At 51.7% G+C, this 16,474-nt stretch overlaps 1 long non-coding RNA gene across 1 annotated transcript in view; it reads right to left on the bottom strand.

The window, feature by feature from the left end:
- LOC143793417 (uncharacterized) overlaps positions 1-16,474 on the bottom strand; it is a 200,256-nt gene that overhangs the window by 96,448 nt on the left and 87,334 nt on the right. The window contains exon 2 of the long non-coding RNA XR_013220123.1: positions 256-379. This is a non-coding gene — a long non-coding RNA (uncharacterized LOC143793417). The remainder of the gene's footprint in view (positions 1-255; positions 380-16,474) is intronic.

Genomic DNA, 16,474 nt, shown 5'->3' with positions numbered 1-16,474 from the left:
CTTCCTGTGTGAATGTGGTCGATGCGTAGTCCATCTTCCTGTGTGAATATGGTCGATGCGGAGTCCATCTTCCTGTGTGAATGTGGTCGATGCGGAGTCCATCTTCCTGTGTGAATGTGGTCAATGCGGAGTCCATCTCCCTGTGTGAATGTGGTCGATGCTGAGTCCATCTTCCTGTGTGAATGTGGTCGATGCAGATTCCATCTTCTATAAGAAGGTGCTGGACGCCGGTTACACCCCTCAGACTGTACATACCAGTTATATTGGAGATCTCGCCTTCTGGACACGGGATGCAGTCATAGCAGCAGATGTGAATTGTCGGTTTTGCCTTTTTCCAGCTTCCAGGTGAGCAGGGATCTGAGCAGCGGGATACTGGGACCTGAGAAACAGAAAATAACTTTACTGGAGGGACAAAGACTGAATGCTGATAAATGAGACAAGTGACGGAGCCGCAGGGTGGATGGACCGCATGACAATCTAGAGGGTGGGAGTGAAAGGGTTAACTAGTGTGACAATAAGGATGGGAGGAGTCTGACTGGTGGGAGGAAGTTTTGTAGAGGGTATATAAGGGATAGGGGAGGGTTCCCGCCTTCTCTTGCACCCTGGATCCAGCTGCCCACCCTTTTCCTGTCACATCGGCGGGGGGATAGGTCTGGGTTAGAGGCTGGTCCAGTGTGATGGCATTTGGTGGGAAGACACTAGTAGGGTCTGATGGCTTCTGTGAGAGGCAACTGCAATTTGGGGGCAAAAGTCCTGTGAAGTTAGGGGTACTAATTCAGTGGTATTAATACCTCCTGCTCTGGGCTGGTGCGGTGCGACCGGGGAGGATGAGGAAGGTTGTGGGTTATGCCTCTGCACCAGACCTATCAGCTGGTTAATGTTATATAAAGTTTGGGGTGCCAGGGTTGTGGGCGCCCCAAGTTTGTGGCAATGTTTAATAAAAGGCTGCTGCCACCATTTTACCCAAGTCTCAGGCAGTCATGTGTTTATTTCACGGATCTTAGTTATACTGGTGAGAATTGATGGTTACATTTCACACGACCAATAATTCCTCTTTATCTTGTCAAGTAGAGACAAATTAATTAATTGTCAGAAATCACATTTGTGATGTATTTTAAGAAATTCACAGGTTCCAGCCAGTGCAAACAAGTTGTGATTTTATTCATTTAAACCCCCAAAAATGCCGCCTCCATTTTACACACTGTAAAAGATTACATTCGCCACATTAGGTTTATAAAGCTGTTGTCACAAGTGTGTTCCGTCCTTTTGAGAGATGGGAGGTAGAAGATCACTATTAGTGATGGGTGAGCACTAAAATGCTTGGGTGCTCGTTGCTTGGGTCGAGCAGATTGGAATAATCGGGTACTCAGCCAGAAGAACGAGCCCAATGTAAGTCTATAGGAGTATTTTTACCGCAATCCCCCCGGGGTCCTTTTAAGGTCTAAAAACGTCTGAAAATGATGGAAACACTGCTCAAATGACACAGGTACATCACGGGGATCGCCCCTGGAAGCATTCCTGACTCCTAGTTCACAGCTTTAATCATTATTTTGCTAGATTCATGCCATTTTTCCCGGTGCCACAAAAAACACATGAAAACAAAACCAAAATGAGTTTTGCTTGGAAATATGTCAAGGTTAGTGTTGAGTAGTGTTGAGCGATACCTTCCGATATCGGAAAGTATCGGTATCGGAAAGTATCGGCCTATACCGTCAAAGTATCGGATCTAATCCGATACCGATACCCGATACCAATGCAAGTCAATGGGACGAAAAAATATCGGAATTAAAATAAACCCTTTCTTTCCTTGTAGGTTCATTCTACATGAAGGAAAACAACTAAGAATAATGTAGGATGTATTGGGGGAGGTGGCGGAGACATTAAAGGCACAGAGGTTTAGCCCAATCAAATAGAATAGCAGGAATTTAATTTTTTTTTATGACGTTCGGCATTAGAAAGATTTTGACTATGTTATTTTTTTTTTTAATTTTGTCAGATATTGATGTTTCACTACTTCCACGCCCTTCACCTTCTTTTTTACTTCTCCCACACTTTCTTCTTCATTATCCTCATCATCAGCTACTTTGACATCAACTTCTTCACCTTATTCATCTTCTTCTTCATCTTCTACCTATTATTTTTTTTGTTACATTGTTCATATTCTTTTTATTTAACTATTATTCTTCTTCATATTCAACTTCTTCATCATATTCTTATTTGTGACAGGCATTCCTGTAGTTGTTATCTATAAAAGTTTGAAGATTACACCTTCCGTTCTGCCTGTCACAGAAGAGTTACATTTGTCAGCATTCAGTTTGGCCTGCAGCATCAGGCTCTATACAGGGGCACCACGAGGAGGAACGGACTCACCCCCATACACTGCTTAGTCTTCTTCTGCTTATAATTTAGATAATATCTTTTGCTCTGATATTTAGTGTTATGCTTAATGTTCTTCTGCTCTTTGTTCTGCAGCCTCTTGTTCTTCTGCTTCTCGGTCTTCCAGGTCGTCGTCGTCTCCAGGGTCATCGTCTCCGGGGTCGTCGTCATCGGGGTGGTCTTCAGGGTCATCGTCTCCAGGGTCGTCGTCATCTCACTGGTTGTCGTCTCTGGTGTCGTCGTCATCTTAGGGGTAGTCTTCCGGGTCATCGTCTTTAGTCTCTTGAACTTGGAAATGTAGCAGAAGGTACAAGAAGGCAGAGAAAATGCCGAGAAACAGCTGATGGAACTGGAACTCGGATGGCTACCCGAAGGTCAAAGAGCCAATGGAACTACCGAGGACCAGCTGACGTTACTGGAACCCGGTTACTAAGCAGGAGGTACCTGTGCCTGAAAGCACTACCAAGGACCACCTGAAATTGGTGGAACTCGGATACCCAGAGGGAGGCACCTAAGCCAAAGGCTCTGCCCGGAACCAGCTGACGGTACTGGAACCAGGATGGGGAGCAGAAGGTACAAGAGCAAAAGATACTGCCGAGAACCAGCTGACGGTACTGGAACCCAGATGGGTAGCCGAAGGTCCAAGAGCCAATGGAACTACCGAGGACCAGCTGACGTTACTGGAACCTGGTTACTAAGCAGGAGGTACCCGTGCATGAAAGCACTACCAAGGACCACCTGACGTTGGTGGAACTCGGATACCCAGAGGGAGGCACCTAAGCCAAAGGCTCTACCCAGAACCAGCTGACGGTACTGGAACCAGGATGGGGAGCAGAAGGTACAAGAGCAAAAGACACTGCCGAGAACCAGCTGACGGTACTGGAACCCGGATGGGTAGCCGAAGGTCCAAGAGCCAATGGAACTACCGAGGACCAGCTGACGTTACTGGAACCTGGTTACTAAGCAGGAGGTACCCGTGCATGAAAGCACTACCAAGGACCACCTGACGTTGGTGGAACTCGGATACCCAGAGGGAGGCACCTAAGCCAAAGGCTCTACCCAGAACCAGCTGACGGTGCTGGAACCAGGATGGGGACCTATTCAAGCTTGTCTTCCTAGAGCCCCAACTAGCGGTATTGGAGCAAAGGGTCAGCAGGGGGAGCAGAGTGTAGGCCGAAGCCTGCACTGGAAGCATTTGTAGGTCTGTTGTGTCTGCGTGGCTGTTGCAGGACACGTTGCCGGCTACACAGCAGGGGAACAGCTGGCGGTGCTGAACCCCACTGACAAATTGGCGAGGTGTTTGGCTCTGTGCAGCTAGCACATCTGGGCGCCAACTGGCGGTGTTAGAGCCCAGGGTCAGCAGGAGGAGCAGAGGGAGCAGAGTGTAGGCCGAAGCCTGCACTGGCGGCAGCTTTGTGTCTGCGTGGCTGTTGCAGGACACATTGCCGGCTACACAGCAGGGGAACAGCTGGCGGTGCTGAACCCTACTGACACATTGGCGAGGTGTTTGGCTCTGTGCAGCCAGCACTTCCGGGCACCAACTGGCGTTATTGGCACCCGGGCTCTGCAGGTGGAGCAGAGTGTAGGCCGAAGCCTAATTGAACCAATTTTAAAGGTAACCTTTAACCCCCCCTCAGGGGTTACAAACTACAAGAGCCACAGCATGGGCAGCAGTAATGCTGCACAAGTCAAAGGTTGCTCTTTTAATTTTGCTCCTTGCACACGCAGAAAGAAACACGTATAACATTTAGGCCCTTAAACAGTCAAACTGTTTTGGAGGCGTGAGTTCCCTTCGTAATGAGACGCAGCACAGCTGGCAAAAATGCCAGCTTGGTGCTTGGCACGGCCTCCTGAGCATCGTTATTTGCTGCACAGGAGTCTGCGCTGTCGTGTTATCCCTTGGCCTTGCGCTGTTAGCGCTGCCCGTCCTTTGACATCATTTGATGTCGGCCGGTGCGGATCGCGATGCCCATGAATCCCAGCCCCGCAGTGTCTTTACATTGTTAAAACACTGCGGGGCTGGGATTCATGGCCTTGCGCAGTACATATGTTCGCCTCTCACACTCGGGTCCTTACACCTGCTTCAGACTGCGGCGTCAGCTGATCCCTTATCGCATGCCACGGCCATGAAGCCGGACAGTCTGAAGACGGCGGAAGGAGATGAGTGACAGGCGGGCGAAGATATGCACTGCTCCTGCACGTCAATCACACCCTTTCAGTCAAAATAAATAAGACAATGAGGGGAATTGTGTCGGGCAGGGCGGCAGCAGAGGCGCAGCCAGCCAAACAATGATGTCAGAAGACGGCAGCGCTACCAATGTGGTTGTTGCGTGTCATTACAAAGGAAAGTCACACCTCAGGGACGTTTAAATGGTCTAAGAGGACACATTTTAGACGTGTTGTTGAGTTCCACATGTGCACGGAGAATAAGTTTATGAGCCACCTTGCACACATGCAGCATTACTGCTGTACAATGTGGCTGTGAAACATACAAACGCCTGGGGGAGGGGGGACAGGTTCCCTTCAATTTCAGTTCTTGTGCCTGCATGGCTGTTGCAGGACACGTTGCCGGCTACACAGCAGGGGAACAGCTGGCGGTGCTGAACCCCACTGACACATTGGCTGGTGTTTTTCTCTGTGCAGCTAGCACATCTGGGTGCCAACTGGCGGTGTTAGAGCCCAGGGTCAGCAGGAGGAGCAGAGGGAGCAGAGTGTAGGCCGAAGCCTGCTCTGGCAGCAGATTTAGGTCTGTTGTGCCTGCGTGGCTGTTGCAGGAGACGTTGCCGGCTACACAGCAGGGGAACAGCTGGCGGTGCTGAACCCCACTGACACATTGGCTGGTGTTTTTCTCTGTGCAGCTAGCACATCTGGGCGCCAACTGGCAGTGTTAGAGCCCAGGGTCAGCAGGAGGAGCAGAGGGAGCAGAGTGTAGGCCGTAGCCTGCACTGGCGGCAGCTTTGTGTCTGCGTGGCTGTTGCAGGACACATTGCTGGCTACACAGCAGGGGAACAGCTGGCGGTGCTGAACCCCACTGACACATTGGCTGGTGTTTTTCTCTGTGCAGCTAGCACATCTGGGTGCCAGCTGGCGGTGTTAGAGCCCAGGGTCAGCAGGAGGAGCAGAGGGAGCAGAGTGTAGGCCGAAGCCTGCACTGGCAGCAGCTTTGTGTCTGCGTGGCTGTTGCAGGACACGTTGCCGGCTACACAGCAGGGGAACAGCTGGTGGTGCTGAACCCCACTGACACATTGGCGAGGTGTTTGGCTCTGTGCAGCCAGCACTTCCGGGCACCAACTGGCGTTGTTAGCGCCCGGGCTCTGCAGGTGGAGCAGAGTGTAGGCCGAAGCCTAATTGAACCGATTTTAAAGGTAACCTTTAACCCCCCCTCAGGGGTTACAAACTACAAGAGCCACAGCTTGGGCAGCAGTAATGCTGCACAAGTCAAAGGTTGCTCTTTTAATTTTGCTCCTTGCACAGGCAGAAAGAACTCCTGAGCATCGTTATTTGCTGCACAGGAGTCTGCGCTGTCGTGTTATCCCTTGGCCTTGCGCTGTTAGCGCTGCCCGTCATCTGACATCATTTGATGTCGGCCAGTGCGGATCGCGATGCCCATGAATCCCAGCCCCGCAGTGTCTTTACATTGTTGTTGCGTGTCATTACAAAGGAAAGTCACACCTCAGGGACGTTTAAATGGTCTCAGAGGACAGATTTTAGACGTGTTGTTGAGTTCCACATGTGCAAGGAGAATAAGTTTATGAGCCACCTTGCACACATGCAGCATTACTGCTGTACAAGGTGGCTGTGAAACATACAAACGCCTGGGGGAGGGGGGACAGGTTCCCTTCAATTTCAGTTCTTGTGCCTGCGTGGCTGTTGCAGGACACGTTGCCGGCTACACAGCAGGGGAACAGCTGGCGGTGCTGAACCCCACTGACACATTGGCTGGTGTTTTTCTCTGTGCAGCTAGCACATCTGGGCACCAACTGGCGGTGTTAGAGCCCAGGGTCAGCAGGAGGAGCAGAGGGAGCAGAGTGTAGGCCGAAGCCTGCACTGGCATCAGCTTTGTGTCTGCGTGGCTGTTGTAGGACACGTTGCCGGCTACACAGCAGGGGAACAGCTGGCGGTGCTGAACCCCACTGACACATTGGCGAGGTGTTTGGCTCTGTGCAGCCAGCACTTCCGGGCACCAACTGGCGTTGTTGGCGCCCGGGCTCTGCAGGTGGAGCAGAGTGTAGGCCGAAGCCTGCACTGGAGCAAGTTGAAAGGGAACCTTTAACACCCCCCCCCCCAGGCGTTTGTAGCTGAAAGAGCCATCGTGTATAGCACTAATGCTGGAAAAGGTAAACTTAGCTCTTTTAATTATGGTCCTTGCAAATGCTGAACTTGACACTTATGAAATGTGTCCCCTCACACCGTTAAACCGTCCGGTCGGTGGAACTTTCCTTTGTCATGTGACGCAGCACGGCCATCATTCTTACCCCCTTGGCGCCGTGCGCCGCCTCCTCAGCGTTGTTTGAATCTGTCCCGGAGCCTGCACTGTTAGGTTAGCCCTTGGCCATGCACACATTTTGCGCTGCCCGTCTTCTGACAACATTTGGTGTCAGGCTGGCTGCGCCTGTGCAGCCGCGCTGGACGAGATCCCGCCTCGCTGTGTCATCTAATGTAATCACTCTGCGGACCTGGGATCCATGGGCATGAGCAGTGCATATCCTCGCCTCTCACTCCCCTCCCTACGGCTTCTTCAGACTGTGCGGCGTCACGGCTGTGGCATGCTATTAGGGATCAGCTGATGTTGCACAGTCTGAAGAAGCCGTAGGGAGGGGAGTGAGAGGCGACGATGTGCACTGCTCATGCCCATGGATCCCATGTCCGCAGAGTGATTACATTAGATGACACAGCGAGGCGGGATCTTATCCAGCGCGGCCGCACAGGCGCAGCCAGCCTGACATCAAATGATGTCAGAAGACGGGCAGCGCAAAATGTGTGCATGGCCAAGGGCTAACCTAACAGTGCAGGCTCCGGGACAGATTCAAACAACGCTGAGGAGGCGGCGCACGGCGCCAAGGGGGTAAGAATGACGGCTGTGCTGCGTCACATGACAAAGGAAAGTTCCACCGACCGGACGGTTTAACGGTGTGAGGGGGACACATTTCATAAGTGTTAGGTTCAGCATGTGCAAGGAGCACAACGAAAAGAGGCACTGTTTCCTTTTGCATCATTACTGCTGCACAAGGTGGCTCTTTCAGTAACAAACGCCTGGGGGGGGGGCAGGTTCCCTCAAATTTATGTTGTTGTGCCTGCGTGGCGGTCGCATGACACGTTGCCGTATACACAGCAGGGGAGCAGCAGGCGTTACTGAACCCCACTAACACATTGGCGAGGTGTTTGGCTCTGTGCGGACAGCACTTCCGGACAGCAATGAGCGGTATTGGAGCCCAGGGACAGCAGGAGGAGGAGGTGGAGGAGATAGGAGGGATTGCCACACACACAGCTGGGGAACAGCTGACGTTACTGAACCCCAATAACAAGGGAGGGACTGGTGGGACTGGTGGGACAGCACTTCAGGACAGCAACGAGTGGTGTTGGAGCCCAGGGACAGCAGGAGGAGGTGGAGGAGATAGGAGGGATTGTCACACACACAGCTGGGGAACAGCTGACGTTACTGAACCCCAATAACAGAGGAGCGACTGGTGGGACTGTGCGGACAGCACTTCCGGACAGCAACTAGCGGCGTTGGAGCCCAGGGACAGCAGGAGGAGGAGGTGGAGGAGATAGGAGGTATTGCCACACACACAGCTGGGGAACAGCTGACGTTACTGAACCCCAATAACAGAGGAGTGACTAGTGGGACTGTGCGGACAGCACTTCCGGACAGCAACTAGCGGTGTTGGAGCCCAGGGACAGCAGGAGGAGGTGGAGGAGATAGGAGGGATTGCCACACACACATCTAGGGAACAGCTGATGTTGCTGAACCCCAATAACAGAGGAGCGACTGGTGGGACTGTGCAGACAGCACTTCTGGACAGCAACTAGTGGTGTTGGAGCCCAGGGACAGCAGGAGGAGGAGGTGGAGGAGATAGGAGGGATTGCCACACACACAGCTGGGGAACAGCTGACGTTACTGAACCCCAATAACAGAGGAGGGACTGGTGGGACTGGTGGGACAGCACTTCAGGACAGCAACGAGCGGTGTTGGAGCCCAGGGACAGCAGGAGGAGGTGGAGGAGATAGGAGGGATTGCCACACACACATCTGGGGAACAGCTGACATTACTGAACCCCAATAACAGAGGAGCGACTGGTGGGACTGTGCGGACAGCACTTCCGGACAGCAACTAGTGGTGTTGGAGCCCAGGGACAGCAGTAGGAGGAGGTGGAGGAGATAGGAGGGATTGCCACACACACAGCTGGGGAACAGCTGATGTTACTGAACCCCAATAACAAAGGAGCGACTGGTGGGACTGTGCGGACAGCACTTCCGGACAGCAACTAGCGGTGTTGGAGCCCAGGGACAGCAGGAGGAGGAGGTGGAGGAGATAGGAGGGATTGCCACACACACAGCTGGGGAACAGCTGACGTTACTGAACCCCAATAACAGAGGAGCGACTGGTGGGACTGTGCGGACAGCATTTCTGGACAGCAACTAGCGGTGTTGGAGCCCAGGGACAGCAGGAGGAGCAGAGGAACACAGTGTAGGCCAAAGCCTTATTGGAGAAAGTCGAAAGGGAACCTTAAACCCCCCCCCCAAGGCGTTTGTAGCTGAAACAGCCAGCTTGTGCAGCACAAAGGATGCAAAAGGAAAAGGTGGCTCTTTTCATTATGCTCCTTGCAAACACAGAACTAAACGACGCTGAGGAGCCGGCGCACGGCGCCGGGGGGGTAAGAATGACGGCTGTGCTGCGTCACATTACGAATGAAAGTCCCACCTCCGGGACGGTTTTAAGGTATCAGTGGACACATTTTATAAGTGTTAAGTTCTGCGTGTGCAAGGAGCTAAACAAAAATAGCTACCTTTTCCTTGTGCAGCATTACTGCTGCACAAGGTGGCTCTTTCAGTAACAAACGCCTTGGGGGGGGACAGGTTCCCTTACATTTCAGTTGTTGTGTCAGCGTGGCGGTCGCAGGACACATTGCCGGCTACACAGCTGGGGATCAGCTGACGTTACTGAAACCCAATAACACTGGGTCGTATGTTTTGACTGTGCAGACGGCACTTCTGAGCCTCAACTGGCGGTGTTGGAGCCCAGAAATTAAAGTTCAGGTGGTAGACAGATGAACATAACAGGAGACCTGGATACTGTAGACAGTCACAAAATTATTTAATCAGGAAGAGGAGTGGCAAATTCATGCGAGATACAGGCCTTGTTCATTTTCAGGAAAGTAAGCCGGTCAACGTTATCGCATGCGACGGTCAGTTAGTACACCACCTGCAGCACTAAAGACGCGTTCCGATAATACAGTAGCCGCAGGGCAAGCCAGCACCTCCAATGCATACTGGCTTAGCTCTGGCCATGTATCCAGCTTTGAGACCCAAAACTTGAAAGGGGAAGAGCCGTCTGGGAGTACAGCAAGAGGGCAAGACATGTAGTCTGTCACCATCTGACGGAACCGTTGCCTCCTGCTGACTGGAGCCGTCTGTGGTGGTGTAGACTTTTGTGGTGGGCACACAAAACTGTGCCACAGTTGGGCCATACTGGTCTTGCCTTGGGCAGAGGCACTGCTTCTGCTCCCTCTTTGTGCAGAGCCTCCTCCACTGCCTGGACGCACTGAGCTGCTTTGTAATGCACTAGCAGCACTTCTCTCAGTTGGAATGGAGAAGATGATGGAATTCACGAGTTTGTCTTGGTACTCCCGCATTTTTTGCACCCGGTTCAACGGTGTGATGAGGCTTTCTACGTTGTCCCGGTAGCAAGGATCGAGGAGGGTGAACACCCAATAATCAGACATGTTGAGAATGTGGGCGATGCGGCAGTCTTTTCTCAGGCACTGCAGCATGTAATCCACCATGTGCTGCAGACTGCCAACTGGCCAAGAAACGCTGTCCCCTGCTGGAGGCGTGATCTCTGCCCGCTCGTCATCACCCCACCCTCGCTGTACACACTGACTACTGGACAATTGTGTAACTCCCTCCTCGGGACCGATGTCTTCCTCCTCCATTGACTCCTCCTCATCCTCCTCACAAAGTGTCCCCTGTCTACGCGTTTGTGAGGAACCGCGTGGCGCTGACTGTCCAGAAGATGATGGAAATGGTGAATCCTCATCCTCCACCTCTTCCACAACATCATCCCTTAGCGCTTGCAGTGATTTTTCAAGCAGGCAGATAAGGGGGACAGTCATGCTGACTAGTGCATCATCTGCACTTGCCATCCGCGTGGAATAATCGAAGGGACGCAAAACCTGGCAGACGTCCTTCATAGTGGCCCACTCTGTGGTTGTGAAGTCTGAATGGCGCTGAGTGCGACTTCTTTGCGCCTGATGCAGCTGGTACTCCATTACAGCTTGCTGCTGCTCACACAACCAAATTGAGCACATGTGCCAGACATGGGATGTGAGTGAGGTTGCCGAGGCCCAGAGCTGCCACCAGATTTCGGCCATTATCACACACTACCATGCCTGGCTGGAGATTCGCTGGCACAAACCACACATCGCTCTCCTGCTTGATGGCATTCCAGAGCTCCTGCTCTGTGTGGCTTCGATTCCCCAAAGAAATTAATTTCAAGACGGCCTGTTGACGTTTGGCCACGGCTGTGCTCATGTCGGTCGTAACAGGTAAACGTTCATCACGGGTCCATGTGGAGGTGGACTGTGACGGCTCCTGCAGCGATGATTCTGAGGAACTGGTGTAAGAGGAGGAGTCAATGCCTACAGAATGGATTCCTGCAATCCTTGGAGTGGGCAGGACACTTCCTGCGCCACTCGCACGATCTGTACCCGGTTCAACAACATTAACCCAATGGGCAGTGAGGGAAAGGTATTGCCCCTGTCCATGTTGACTGGTCCACGCATCGGTGGTGAGGTGGACCTTGCTACTGACGGCGTTCAGTAGCGCGTGTTTTATGTGTCCCTCCACATGCTTGTGCAGGGCAGGGACAGCTTGCCTGCTGAAGTAAAAGCGGCTGGGCACATTGTACTGTGGGACTGCCAATGACATCAAGTCACGGAAGCTGTCAGTCTCCACCAGCCTGAATGACAGCATTTCCAGTGAGAGAAGTTTGGCAATGCCTGAAGTCAGAGCCTGTGCTCGTGGGTGGTTTGACGAGAAAGGCCGCCTTTTCTCCCATGCCTGTACTACCGATGGCTGTTGACTGGGCTGGGAGTGTGTGGATAACTGGGAACGTGGTGCTGCGGGTGGAATTACAGTGGGTCTCTGGACAACAGGGCCAGAGGTTCTTCCACGGTGATCCTGTGAGGAAGCCGAACCAGCTGCGTGTGAGCTGGAGGAAGAGGCAACACGAGCTGAAGAGGTGGTAGCTGCCACTGTTGGCCTAGCTCTTCAGTGTGTTTTTCTAACTCTGCCGCGTGCCTGGTGCGCACATGTTTCCACATGTTGGAGGTATTGAGGTTGCCGACATTTCGACCTCTTTTGACTTTGTGATGACACACCTTGCATTTGACATGGCAAATGTCATCTGCAACTGTGTCAAAAAAGAACCAGGCACTGCAAGTCTTGGGAGCTCCTTTTTTGGCTTTTGGAAGAGACATGCTCCTAACAGGTGCCAAAGTGGAGGCTGCAGGATCCGCAGTCTTCCCCCTCCCTCTCCCTCTTTGGCCCGTTCGGGGAATCTCTTCCTCAGAGCTGCTCCCACCACCTTCCTGTCCCTCACGCCAAGATGGGTGAAGGACCTCATCATCTACATTACCCTCTGCCACCAACTGCTCCTCCTGGGTAGTCTCAGCAGCAGAGCACGCACCAGAAAGTGGCACCTGAGTGTCATCAGCGGATGCGTCCTGTGATGTGGTGACCGGAGGCACTGGCCCACCCGCCTCTTCAGACTCAGAGAGAAAAAGCTGTTGGGCATCACTGCACCTTGCCTCTTCTTCCATTTCTCCAATGCTGCTTGGCTGGCCCCTTGTTTCCAAGCCAAGAGATTCAGAGAACAGAGGTAGAGATGGCTCCTGTCCTGGGCTCTCTGTCTGCCTGGGCAATTTGGCAGGTGGTGAAGAGACAGATGGCTGCTCTCCAGTGCTCTGTGTCTGAGAGGATGTGGCACTAATTGAAGTCGATGCGTTAGCTGCCATCCATCTGACAACAGCTTCAATTTGTTCTTCACGCAGCAGCGGTGTATGGCGCTCTTCGACAAAGCTGCGCATGAAGGACTGTTCCCTGGTGAAACTGGGTGCTGATGAGTCACCGGTGCCCGCAGCAGGCACAGAATCCCCATGTCCTCTCCCTGCCCCGCGCCCACGCCCACGTGCCTTACTCCCTGCCTTCTTCATCTTGGTTGACTGATAAAGATAAGCAGAAATGTACTAACGGCTTTGTGTGCTCATTCCTGAACAGCTCCTAACAGGTATAAGAAACGCAAATTTTCTGAAGTGTGGACTAGACTTTAATATGAGCTAATGTGGCCTACACAAATGTAAAGTGGTGTGTTTGGTGAACTTTATTATTTATTTATTTTTTGGGGGCTGAACTGACAACAGAGAGAGCTGCAGTCACACGGAGACTGTGCAGACAGCCGTAAATGGCGCTGCAAGGCCCAAAAACCCTCCTCTACGTTATCCTATGTAGTGTTTTTCCACAAGTTAGCTGGATACGGGTGGAAAGACACTAATAGGAATTTTTTGAAAAAATGTGCAGCAGCCTGCACTACTTAAAACAAAAGGGAAATTGATTTTACGGTATGACGCAGTGAAGAACCCTGAGCTGGATACAACCAGGCTATGGCTGCTCACAGACTACAGGGCGAGCTGCAGTCACACAGAGACCGTGCAGACAGCCGTAAACGGCGCTGCAAGGCCCAAAAACCCTCCTCTACGTTATCCTATGTAGTGTTTTTCCACAAGTTAGCTGGATACGGGTGGAAAATCACTAATAGGAATTATTAGAAAAAATGAGCAGCAGCCTACACTACTTGAAAAAAAAAAAAAAATAGAACAATATGAGGCAGTGAACCACCCTCCCTGAACTGAATACAACCAGCTATGGATGGCCTATGGCTGCACTCAGACTAGAGAGTGGGCTGCACTCACACACACACACACACAGACCTTGCAGATCGCTGTGAAAACAGCGCTGCAAGGCAAAAGCAAGGTGATTAGTAGGTGAACACAGCGGTTGCTAAATTAGCCTTGGAAAAGAACAATGAAGCAAATCGCTATCTCTAAACTGGCCCTCAGTCAGCAAACAGCGTCCTGTCACTAACTGAATTCACAGCAGAGTGAGCGCAAAATGGCGCCAGCGACTTTTAAACTGCAGCATGACATCATTTCAGCAGCCAATCACAGCCTTGCCAGTAGTTTCAGGCCCTCTATGCTAAACAGGATGTGCCCACACTTGGAATCATTCTCATTAGCTGAATTCGTGCAAATTCGTGCAGTTTGAATCCTGGGAACTTCCGATTCCGGTATCCGATACGCGGCAAGTATCGGATCTCGGTATCGGAATTCCGATACCGCTAAGTATCGGACGATACCCGATACTTGCGGCATCGGAATGCTCAACACTAGTGTTGAGCATTCCGATACCACAAGTATCGGGTATCGGCCGATATTTGCGGTATCGGAATTCCGATACCGAGTTCCGATACTTTCAGTATATCGGATACCGGAATCAGAAGTTCCCATAATTCAAAGAGCCAGAATTCAGCCAGTGAGGAATAATTAGAAGTGTGGGCACATCCTGTTCTGCATGGTGGGCATGTAACTACTGGCATGGCTGTGATTGGCTGCTGAAATAATGTCATGATGCAGTATAAAAGTCGCTACCGCCATTTTGGGTTCACTCTGCTGTGAATTCAGTTATTGCAAAACAATGTGGAGACAAAGAGGGCAATAGGGTCTTATCCACGTTACACAGAGGAGAATATATACCAAATTTGCTCACCTGGTTAGGATGAGATTAGAGCATATAGATAGCGGCTGCTGCAGATCCACAGGTCTTCACAGATCAGAGAAAATAATGTCTTCAAAGGGAGATTTGTAGTTAAAATTCTGCGCTGCCGCTAAGATAAATTTCAGGAGAGTATAGTTGATTCACAGTGGTTTTATTCAACGTGTTTCAGGGGTCTCATGCACCCTTCATCAGGAAATACCACACTTGGTCTACAGCCATCGGTATCACAAGCATGGGAGAAAAGGCAGCCTTTCTCGGCAAACCACCCCCGAGCACAGGCTCTGAATGCTGGAATTGCAAAATTACTGTCCCTTGAAATGCTGTCATTCAGGCTGGTGGAGACTGACAGCTTCCATAAATTAATGGGATTGGCAGTCCCACAATACAAAGTGCCCAGCCGATTTTATTTGAGCAGGCAAGCTGTCCCTGCCCTGCAAAAGCATATGGAGGGAAACATAAAACACGCGCTACTGATCGCCATCAGTAGCAAGGTCCACCTCACCACCGATGCGTAGACCAGTCACCATGGACAGGGATGATGCCTTTCCCTCACTGCCCATTGGGTAAATGTTGTGGAGCCGGGTGCAGATCGTGCGAGTGACGCTGTACATGTTCTGCCAACTCCAGGGATTGCAGGAATCCAGTCTGTACACATTGACTCCTCATACTCAAGTTCCTCGGAATAAGTGCTGCAGGAGCCTTCACAGTCCACCTCCACATGGACCCGTGAATGTTTACCTGTTACGACCGACATGAGCACAGCCGTGGCCAAACGTCAACAGGCCGTATTGAAATTAATTTCTTTGGGGAATTGAAGCCACCCAGCGCAGGAGCTCTGGAATGCCATCAAGCAGGAGAGCGACGTGTGGTTTGTGCCAGCGAATCTCCAGCCAGGCATGGTAGTGTGTGACAATGGCTGAAATCTGGTGGCAGCTCTGGCCCTAGGCAAACTCACTCACATCCCATGTCTGGCACATGTGCTTAATTTGGTCGTGCAGAGTTATTTGAGGGACTATCCAGATCTTGAAGCACTGCTGCACAAGGTCCGCCTAGAGTGTGCTCACTTGCGGCGTTCCAGCATAGCAAGATCAGGCATTGCAGCTCTGCAGCACCGATTCCACCTTCCGGAACATCGCATCATATATTACCTACCCACCCGGTGGAATTCTATGTTACATATGTTGAAGCAGTTGTGTGAGCAGCAGCCAGCAGTAATGGAGTACCAGCTGCATCAGGCGCAAAGAAGTTGCACTGTGCGCCATTTAGACTTCACAACCAATGAGTGGGCAACTATGAAGGACATCTGCCAGGTTTTGCATGCCTTCGATGATTCCACACGGATGGCGAGTGCAGATGATGCACTAGTCAGCATGACTATCCCCCTTATCTGCCTGCTTGAAAGAACACTGCAAGCGCTAAGGGAGGAGGTTGTGGAAGAGGTGGAGGATGAGGAGTCACAAACGTGTTCCTCACAAAGGCCTAGGAAGGGGACACTTTGAGAGGAGGATGAGGAGGAGTCAATGGAGGGAGAAGACATCTGTCCCGAGGAGGGAGTTACACAAATCTCCAGTAGTCAGTATGTAGCGCGAGGGTGGGGTGATGCAGAGCAGGCAGAGATCACGCCTCAAGCTGGGAACAGCGTTTCTTGGCCAGTTGGCAGTCTACAGCACATGGTTGATTTCATGCTGCAGTGCCTGAGAAACGACCGCCGCATCGCCCACATTCTCAACACGGCTGAATATTGGGTGTACACCCTCCTAGATCCTCGCTACCGGGACAACTGTCAAAGCCTCATAACACCGTTGAACCGGGAGAGTAAAATGCAGGAGTACCAAGACACACTTGTGCAATCCATCATCTTCGCCAGTCTAACCGAGAGTAGTGCTGCTAGTGCTTTACAAAGCAGCTCAGTGCGTCGAGGCAGTGGAGGAGGCTCTGCACAAAGAGGGAGCAGAAGCAGTGCCTCAGCACAAGGCAAGACCAGTATGGCCCAACAGTGGCAAAGTTTTGTGTGCCCGCCACAAATGTCTACACCATCACAGATGGC

Source organism: Ranitomeya variabilis, chromosome 1 (assembly GCF_051348905.1).
Source record: "Ranitomeya variabilis isolate aRanVar5 chromosome 1, aRanVar5.hap1, whole genome shotgun sequence".
NCBI classification, from domain to species: Eukaryota; Metazoa; Chordata; class Amphibia; order Anura; family Dendrobatidae; genus Ranitomeya; species Ranitomeya variabilis.
Note: the sequence above shows the minus strand (reverse complement) of the source record. Positions and strands in the feature narration are given on the sequence as shown.